General features: G+C 37.7%; 1 protein-coding gene across 6 annotated transcripts in view; it reads right to left on the bottom strand.

Annotated features, from left to right (window-relative positions):
- Positions 1–890: 890 nt before the first annotated feature.
- Positions 891–9,153, bottom strand: part of SPATA6L (spermatogenesis associated 6 like) — a 103,297-nt gene continuing 95,034 nt past the window's right edge. For 5 of the 6 annotated variants that reach the window (XM_007499537.3, XM_007499535.3, XM_007499536.3 and 2 more), the window contains one exon: positions 4,584–4,810. The gene's annotated coding sequence lies outside the window, so the exon portion shown is untranslated. Of the gene's footprint in view, positions 1,067–4,583; positions 4,811–9,153 lie in introns of those variants that run through there. The other variant, XR_470384.3, reaches the window with a different exon arrangement.

The following is a 9,153-nucleotide window of genomic DNA, read 5'->3' as shown; positions in this document are numbered from 1 at the left end:
CTAATCCAAACCTCCTGACAAAAGCAATTCAAGCTTCTGCTCAGATTTTTCAGATGATGTTCAGTCATTTTAATTGTGTTTAACTCCTCATGACCTCATTGAGGGTTTTCTTGGCAAAGATCCTGAGGTGGTTTGCCATTTTCTTCTCCAGCTCATTTTACAGATGAGGAAACTGAAGCAGCCAGCATGAAGTGAGTTGCCCAGAGTCACACAGCTAGTGTCTGAGGTCAGATCTGAACTCGGGAAAATGAGTCTTCCTGACTCCAGATCTTGTGCTATGGCAAAGCTAGCTGCCCCTCCTATGAGCCTAGGTTTCATTATCTGCAAAATAGTTATAATACTTACACTTCCTCCCTCAAGGAGTTGTATGATGTATAACCTAGTGGAATTGCTTTGTCAGCTCCAGGAAGTGGGGAGGGAAGAAGGGAGGGAGAGAACATAAATCATGTAACTCTAGTCCTATTGTAGTGCTACTGGGGGCTACATGTAACTATGGAAAACATGTGTAAATTTGTTTCTGGAATAAAATAAATTTTTTTAAAGAGAGTTGTATGGTGGGGGGCAGCTGGGTAGCTCAGTGGATTGAGAGCCAGACCCAGAGACAGGAGGTCCTGGGTTTAAATCTGGCCTCAGACACTTCCCAGCTATGTGACCCTGAGCAAGTCACTTGACCCCCATTACCTATCCCTTACCACCCTTCTGCCTTGGAGCGAATACACAGTATTGACTCCAAGATGGAAGGTAAGGGTTTTGGTTTTTTTTGTTTTTGTTTTTATTTTTTTTAAGAGAGAGAGAGAGAGTTGTATGGTGGAAGCAAGAGGTGTAAGAATGTGACCTCAAGTATTATGGCTAAAGTAAACATCAAAAGCAGCTCTATCCCAAGGAGAAACTTGCACATGAGCCTGCCACTGAGCTTTATTGTACTATGGAGATCCACCATTGTCCTCTTGCCATCAAAGACTGGCCTGATGAGCAAGATCTTCCAAATAAAACCCGAATACTTCCATGTTGGAATGTACTGTCCCTCCTCCTTCAGTATTTCAGTATCATCTCAGGCGGGACCATCCTGTATTGATACAGCAGAGAAGATAATGTATCTTTCCAGCCCAATTACACATTGTTACCCTTCACAAACCCTGCCTTCCAATCAAACTGGCCCAGATGTTCCCCATAATAATAATAGCTAGCATTTATTTATTGCCTAAAGATTTGTAAAGCCCTTTATAAATATTATATCATTTGATCTATTCTACTATTATTATTCCCATTTTACAGATGAGGAAACTGGGGCTTAGGGAGATGAGGTGATTTGCCTAAAGTTGCAGTGAATAAGCATCTCTGATAGGAACTGAACTCAGGTGTTGCTGGCTCCAAGTCCACCGAGATGCCCCATACTTTGGATTTCATGTCTCATCCTTGTAAATTGCTGAAGACTCATCCAGCTCCCATGCTGAAATGCATTCCATTCCCATCTTCACTTTAAATGTTGTATCCTGCTGCCTCTTAAAAAACAGAATCTGATGTTCAGACAGCAATGCACAGACTTCACAGCAGTCCATAAAGGTCAGCTACTATTAGGGCTAAGAAGCATCATTTTGAGTACAAAATCCACTTATTTCTTCATCAATACTTTATTCATATTTCAAAGCACTATACCAAAAGTCAGGGGGGAGAGAGGCAAAAAATAAAGATAGTTTAGACAGCATATGTGCCTGCACGGAGCTCACAACTGAACACAGGTGGAAATTATTCCCTCTGAGGTCAGATAGCTGTTCCTTATTCTGTTGAGAAGAAATGAAATTTCAGGAGAAAAAATGCAGTTACACCCATGAAAAACTTTGTGTCTTTATACAATCCCCCAAAATGTATGCTTCTAAGAGAAGGGCTGGACATTAAATGTATGTGTATGTGTGAGTGTATACACATATGTCTCCAAAAGCTCTGCTCTGACTGGTAGGTCTGAAGAACCTCCAAACTGCAACTGTTTGTATGGAGAAATGTCTGAATTTCTGAACAATGTAAGAGTGGTCCATAGGGAGTTAAGTGGCTAAATGGATAGAGCGCCAGACCTAGAAATGGGAGGTCCTGGGTCCAAATCTAGCCTTAGACACTTAATCTCACTTGCTGGTTACCTCTTACTGCTCTTTTCTGCCTTGGAACTGATTATTTAGTATTGATTCTAAGACAAAAAAAAAAAAGAAAGTGTGGTCCAACCATCATCTGTACCAGCTTGGACTGTCATATAGTATATATTTATATGAATGTGTGTGTTTAAGTATATATTTATTTACATGTAACTACCTGACAGTCAGGCAAGCAACAAGCATTTATTAATCATTTACAATGTACCAGACACTGATAAGCAAGTGACATTGATGTAAATTTGAAGGAAAGAATCAATAAATTAAAGCAAGAAAATGAGGGTTTTTTCTTTCCATTTATTAATCATTAATTCTCACAAGACAATCCAAATCTCATTAAATCATTTGGTTATTACATTACATAGAAACAATGGAACCTGATATTGCTCCCCCAAAAAGAAAACATGACCATGAATACTTATTAGGAATTATTTTAAGAAGAAATTTAAAAGAGAGGACTACTTAAATGAGAAAGTTACAAGATCTCAAAGCAAAAGATTTGGGACTCATTTGGTGCTTAAAATATATAATATGGAATGTGGGTATTATGCTTAGACAACAAAGAAAATTAGATGTTACAGTTACATGGTGTAAATATGCTTATAGGTGAGATGAGAATCTGTCCATTATTTTCACCTGGTTCTCTAGGGTTAATCCCATTTCTAGGCAACTCAGCCCTATGCTCAGATTTTTCTGTAATTCTTACTTGATACATTATTCTTCATTTCAACCATATTTAGAGGATCATTGCAAAATAATAAATTGAAACCCAAATGAATTAGAGGACTTCTAAAGAATGTAGAAATAAACTTTATTCTAGTAATTTAATCTAGACTAGTAAAGAATGAGTACAGTGTAGTAAAAAAAATGAATTCTTAGATTCAGGAAAGATGTGGGTTTCAATTTCAAATCCATCACTCACTAGCTGGATGGCCTTGGGCAAATTATTCCATTTTCCTGGGACTCAGTTTCCTAATCTACAAAATAAGGAGCTGGATTTGATGGCTTCTGTGGTCCTTTTCAGCTTCGAATCTATAATCCTGTGATTCTATGAAATTAACTTCTCTGAGGTTCAGTTTGCTCATCTGTAAAGTGAGTTATCTTAATTTCCAGTGTTCCCCTCTCCCCCATAACTCACTGGATTGCTGTGAGGATCATATGGGGAAATGGATATAAAGGCATTTGCAAACTCTAAAGACCTAGCTACCCAAATAAATGTCATCTCATTTTGATGCTAAATTTCAAGGAGAAGAGGAATGCGTCTGGGGGAAGAGATTGGAAGAGGTGCATTTTCCTAATTCCCCTCATTAAGTGCAGATCCATTGATCGGAAAAGGGATTTGCTGCTCAGTCAATGAAATTGCTAGGAGGGAGCTCCATGTATCATGGAGGGAAGTGAAGAACATGATTTCCCTTCATACACGCTGATGCTAGGGAGATGCACACCTACGCCTCACCTCTGAGCTACTGAATGGCATTCAGGAAAGGATGCCCCAACCACTCTCTGAAAACTCTGCTCTGAAGAACTTGCAACTGCTCATGTGGAAAAATGATGAATGTCAGGGGGGCCCAACCATCTGTCTCAACTTAGACTCTCATATAGAAAACAGAATTGTTTTCCCTCATTTTATAAAGGCATCAAGAGGAAATTCTTATTTCAAAGAAATAACCGGACTCTATAGTTACGATGGACTCCTGGAATTCTTGCAGTTTTTCCATTTTAATACAGGTGTACCTCCCTTTAAGCATAATGCAAATCCAAAAGACTGTTATTATTATTATTCATTCATATTTACATATTGTTTTAAGGTTCACAAAGTACTTTCCCCACAACAACCCTGTGAGGTAGGTGGCACAAAGTCAGTGCCTCCCAGTTTACTTCTCTGTCAAATGTGGGGGGGGTCTCATTACATGATCCCCAACTTCCCTTCTAGATCAGATTTCAGCTTCCAAGACCGTGAGCCAGTCAGTTCACTTAAACCTCAGTTTCCTTATCTGTAAAGTGAGTATAAGGATATTGACAAAGGCCCATGCATATAGTACTTCTAAGTGAACCAAATGCCTTCTCATAATCCTGTAAAACATAGTACAGATCTTTTTATTCCCCTTATAAAGAGGAGGAAGCTAAGGTTCAAAATGGTGGCCACTTGCCCATGGTTATATAGCCTGTGTCAGGGAGAGAGGGAACTTGTAGCTCCTGGTTCCAAGTCTTGGGTTCTTTCTGCTATGAGGCACTGACTTTGATTGCCATTTGAAAAAAATATGTATCTGTTACCTAAAGAGAGGTACACCTGGACTGGGGTCTTAACCATTCTGACCACTTTATTCAAAAAAAAGCTCTTTTTCCCAAAGTCGAGATCTATCCCACCACCTTATCATGCTTAGTTCTTATTTCATTGTTCCTCACAAAAATAAAATAAAATTTCTAATTTGACACTGAAAATGTGAGCCCCAAACTCTGGTCACTTTAATCAATAACTCTTACCTGGTAAAAATACACAGTACAGGATTTCATTCAAAGAGAAAGAGACAGAACAAGATGGCTTCTTAGAGATAACATGAAAGGCTGTTCAGCTCTAAATGAGTGCATGTACTGTTACTTTAAATGAGTTCTTCAAACTTCCCCTGATTGCTCTCATTGTAAAATTAGGAAGACCATAATACAGAATCCTGTGAAGGGAAAAAAAAATTACTAAGACAACAGAATATTTACATCCTTACATCAAAGCTTCAGAGATCCATGAAATCACTAATGTGAACATTCCCTCTATAGATGCCAAAAAAATTCCCTGCCTATGCCTAAGACAGTTGTGTTCCTCATCCCCTCAAAAAAATAAATAAATTCTTCCAAGCTGTGTGACCTTGGGCAAGTTACTTAACCCCCACTGCCTAGCCCTTACTACTCTTCTTCCTTGGAACCAATACACACTACTGTGTATTGGCAAAGGTTTAAAAAATTTCTTCTCCCAGTATCCTCTTCTTGTTTAGCTAGGCTAGCCTTTGGTTGACAAGCAGATATAGTCACCGCGCTTCTGGGCCAACAGACAGACAGAACACTAATGGGTCCTAACACAAGCCTTTCTGACTTGGTGTGATCAAAGTTAGCATTCTGCTGGCATATTCTTCAAGAACCCAGGGTCACTTCCATGTCATAAGGGGACATAAGAAGAAAGTTTTAGGGTATCTTCACAAGGACAAAAGTGGGATTTAATTAAACTAAATTCAATATCTCTTACATATAGGGGATACTCTCATCTTCCATTGTTTTCTTCTTGGAAAACAATATCTGGTTTGGTTGTTTCCATGGAATTAATGACCAAATGATTTAATAAAGTGATGGGATTTGGATTGTTTTATAGGGACTGATAATAAATGGAAAGAAAAAAATTCATTTTCTTGCTCTAATTTATTCTTTCCTCAATTTTAATCACTGTCACTTGCTTATATATATATATATATATATATATATATATATATATATATATATAATTTTATAGATAACACCTTCTCTGGTGCAGGGAAGGAAGGGAGGGAGATACCTAGGAATTTTAATGTAACAAACAAATAAATAAATCTTTCTAAAAAGAAAGAAAAGGAATACTACCAGGGTCTTGTACTATCCTGTATTTTTAAAAAGCAAAGTAAGCAATTGGGCTATACCCTCTCAGCCCCCCTTCTCCTGGTATGTTTACTTTTTCTTCTCTACCAATAAATCTTCAATTTGGCTGATGACTCCAATTCAGATTCATTCAACAAAGACTAAGCACTTGATATGTTCAAGGCATTCTTTACTAATTATTAGAATACCAATTTTTAAGAGTTGGGATTTTTATTTTTATTTTATTATTTTAATCTAATTTTTTTCTAAAGTATCACAAGGCACCATATGGCAAACTCTTCCTCTCCATCCCCACGTCCTGATTAGGTATACACCAAGCACAGAGTATTATGTGCCAACTTCATGGGTTATAACAGTAGTCCATTATTACTTGATATGTGCTGTGATTTGGCAAGTCCCAGCTACTTAACTTGGTAATTACAAGATATGTTCTAGATAACTACCTAATAAATCCCTGGATGGTTATTTTTGAAACAAGAGATTTAGTTACCCAGCATTTGTCCTTTAATCTTTCAAGTGGAACATTCTAATCAGGAAAGCTGCAGAACATAGAACTATCTTGCTGTCTTCTATGCACCAAACTGATGGACACCATGTGCCTTGTACAGTAACTGAGAAAGTTAACTGTGCCTTGAAGCATGAATGACACTAGGGCTAGACATTCCGGAGTTGCATCAGAATTACATATGAGGCACTGCTTTATCTCTTCCATATCCCCATTCTCACAGTCATCAGGCTTTATTCCATTATTTAAACTACATTAAAATTATTGCAACAATTTAATGTTGACAGAGGAGCGACCCTGAACCATATGTTGAACATAACTGGTGACCTTACTAGCTATGTGTCCTTGGGCAGCTTAATGTCTTTGGAGCTCAGTTTCCTCATTTATAAAAAGATGGCACTGATTAAATTTTTCTTTGAGGTCTCTCTAGTTGCAATAGGCATCTGGCATAGTGTTTTCAGAATTAGAGTCTAGGATGGTTGCGAGTGGCCCTCACTCTCATCTTTCTAGGCTCTAATCTATATAATTTATTATGACTTTCATAGTTTCAGAGATTTGCAATGGCTATTCCCCATGCCTAGAATGCTCTCCTTTCTCATCTCTACCCCCTCGTTTCCCTGAATTCTTTCAAGTCTCAGTTGAAGTCCTCCATTCTACAAGAAGACTCTTTGTCCCTATAAATTCTGGTTTCTTTCTTCTCAGACTATCTCTAATTATCCTATATAGAGCTTGTCTATACAATGTCATTTGCATGTTGTCTCCCTCTTTAGAAAGGGAGCTCCTTAGAAAAGAGATTGCTTTGCCTTCTTCTGTATCCACAATGCATAGCATAGTACCTTGCATATAATAGGAGCTTACTAAATGTTTGTTGATGTTATTTCACCTTAGAGGTCATCTCATCACATTACAGGTGAGGAAGCTGAGGACTGGAGATGTTGAGTAATTTTCCCAAGGTCATACAGGGAATAAATGGCAGAACTGGGATTGGAGTGGTCTTCTGCCTCTACATTCAGCATTTTGGGTGCTTCATGACTTTCTAAATTGTTAAGGACAGTTTACTGTGACCTGCACCTTTCTGTGTTGCAAATTGTAATATTTTCTAGTAGCCTTGCTTCCCCTACTTCTCTGTCATGATTTAGGTAGTTGGGAATCTGAACCAGAGACAGATGGTGGAAAATAAGATAGTTAAGAGAAAACTTTAAACACCCACAGAATCCATTGTGTCAATGGCAAATTTTAGGGCAAAAATTATTTCAGAATTGTTCACATAATTTGTGAAGCCCTCTCTGCCCTTTAAGAAGTTTAAATCTAGAAAAAGAAGGTCCAGTCTGATCTTTCTTATGTTCTTTATAAGTAAATACATATGAGTGGCAGATAGAAATGGCAAGACTAAAGGGAACCATTTTCTAGCTGAGCTTAAAGGTGGTTTGGTATACCTGTTCTACGCACTGTGAATATTCAGTAAATGTTTTTTGACTATAAGGAAAGTGCCAAAATAGCAGTGAGAAGCTAGATTGTTCATGAAGATCAACTCAGACAAAGAGAAAGTAAAATCTATGCATCTCTCTGAAAGAGAAGTGATTAACATATGTAGGGGAATGAGATTTGCAAAGGACAACTACCTTGGTGCTCCATAAAGTCAAAATGACTTCACAAACATATAAAAGGATGAAAAAAAAAACACTCTCATAATTATAATGCTCATTTTTCTGGTTTGAAATGCATGCATCTAGTGCCTACTGTGTGCAAGGACCCCTTTGCTCAGTGCTGAGGGTATAAAGACAGATATAAAAGGGATTTGCAATCCAATAAGCATACTCCAACTTTTATGCTTCGACATTGAAGGCATTTTATGATGCTCCAATCTTAATTTGTTTTCTATCCTTTGCTTTCTTTTTCTACTTTCTTCCACAGAACCTCTTTGTCCTCATCCCTTAAAGATGGGTAGACCCTAACATTCCATCCACAATCACCATTTTTCTCTCTATAATCACTCCATTAACAATCGAATCAATAACTCCTTGGACTTTGGTTAAAACCATACATATATATATATATATATATATGGTCTCCAAATTAATATTTCCAAAATCAACCTGTTCTGCAAGCTCAATTTCCATTCCTTCAATTTCCTGAATGTCTCACTGGTATATCAAAGTCAATTTGATTATAACCAAAATCATATTTCCTATAAAACTGCCCATCCTCCTAATTTCCCTATTTCTGCTGGTGGTTTCATCCAGATTTGGAATTCAAAAGGAGGTTGGAGAAGTAATAATCCCTTTGTATAGCAGTTCAAGAATATTAACTAATTTTGTGGTACAAGTTGTTGTCAAGGTGAATTATGGGGTCAATAAACTCCTGAACAAATTCTACCCAAAGGGGGATTTTACTGAAGATATTTTCCCCCTCAACTCAAAGGATATTATTAACACTACCCTTCTCCAGTGGTATTACAACATAGCAGTGGGGAGAGGAGAAGAAAGAAAATGGAGAAGGGGAACAAGAATTTATAATAGTATCTACTATGTGCCAAACACGGTGCTAGTCACTTCACAAATACTATCTCATTTGTGCCACAGCAAACCTTTGAGGTAGGTGCTATTATTTTCATCTCCATTTTCCAGTTAAGGAAACTGAGGCAGACAAAGGTTAAGTGTTTTTCCCAGGGTTACAGAAATAGTAAGTGTCTGAAGATAGAGTTGAAATGAAGCCTTCCTGACTGCAGGCTCAGGTCTCTATCACCTGAGCTACCTAGCTGCCAGCATAAAAGAATCCATTTCTAATTCTTACCTTTTACCTGGAGTACTAAAGTATCTTCTTCATTGGTCTCTGTGCCTCTTAGCCTCCTGTCTGTCCTTCCCAATATAATCCTCATATCACTGTCAA

Source organism: Monodelphis domestica, chromosome 7 (assembly GCF_027887165.1).
Source record: "Monodelphis domestica isolate mMonDom1 chromosome 7, mMonDom1.pri, whole genome shotgun sequence".
NCBI classification, from domain to species: Eukaryota; Metazoa; Chordata; class Mammalia; order Didelphimorphia; family Didelphidae; genus Monodelphis; species Monodelphis domestica.
Note: the sequence above shows the minus strand (reverse complement) of the source record. Positions and strands in the feature narration are given on the sequence as shown.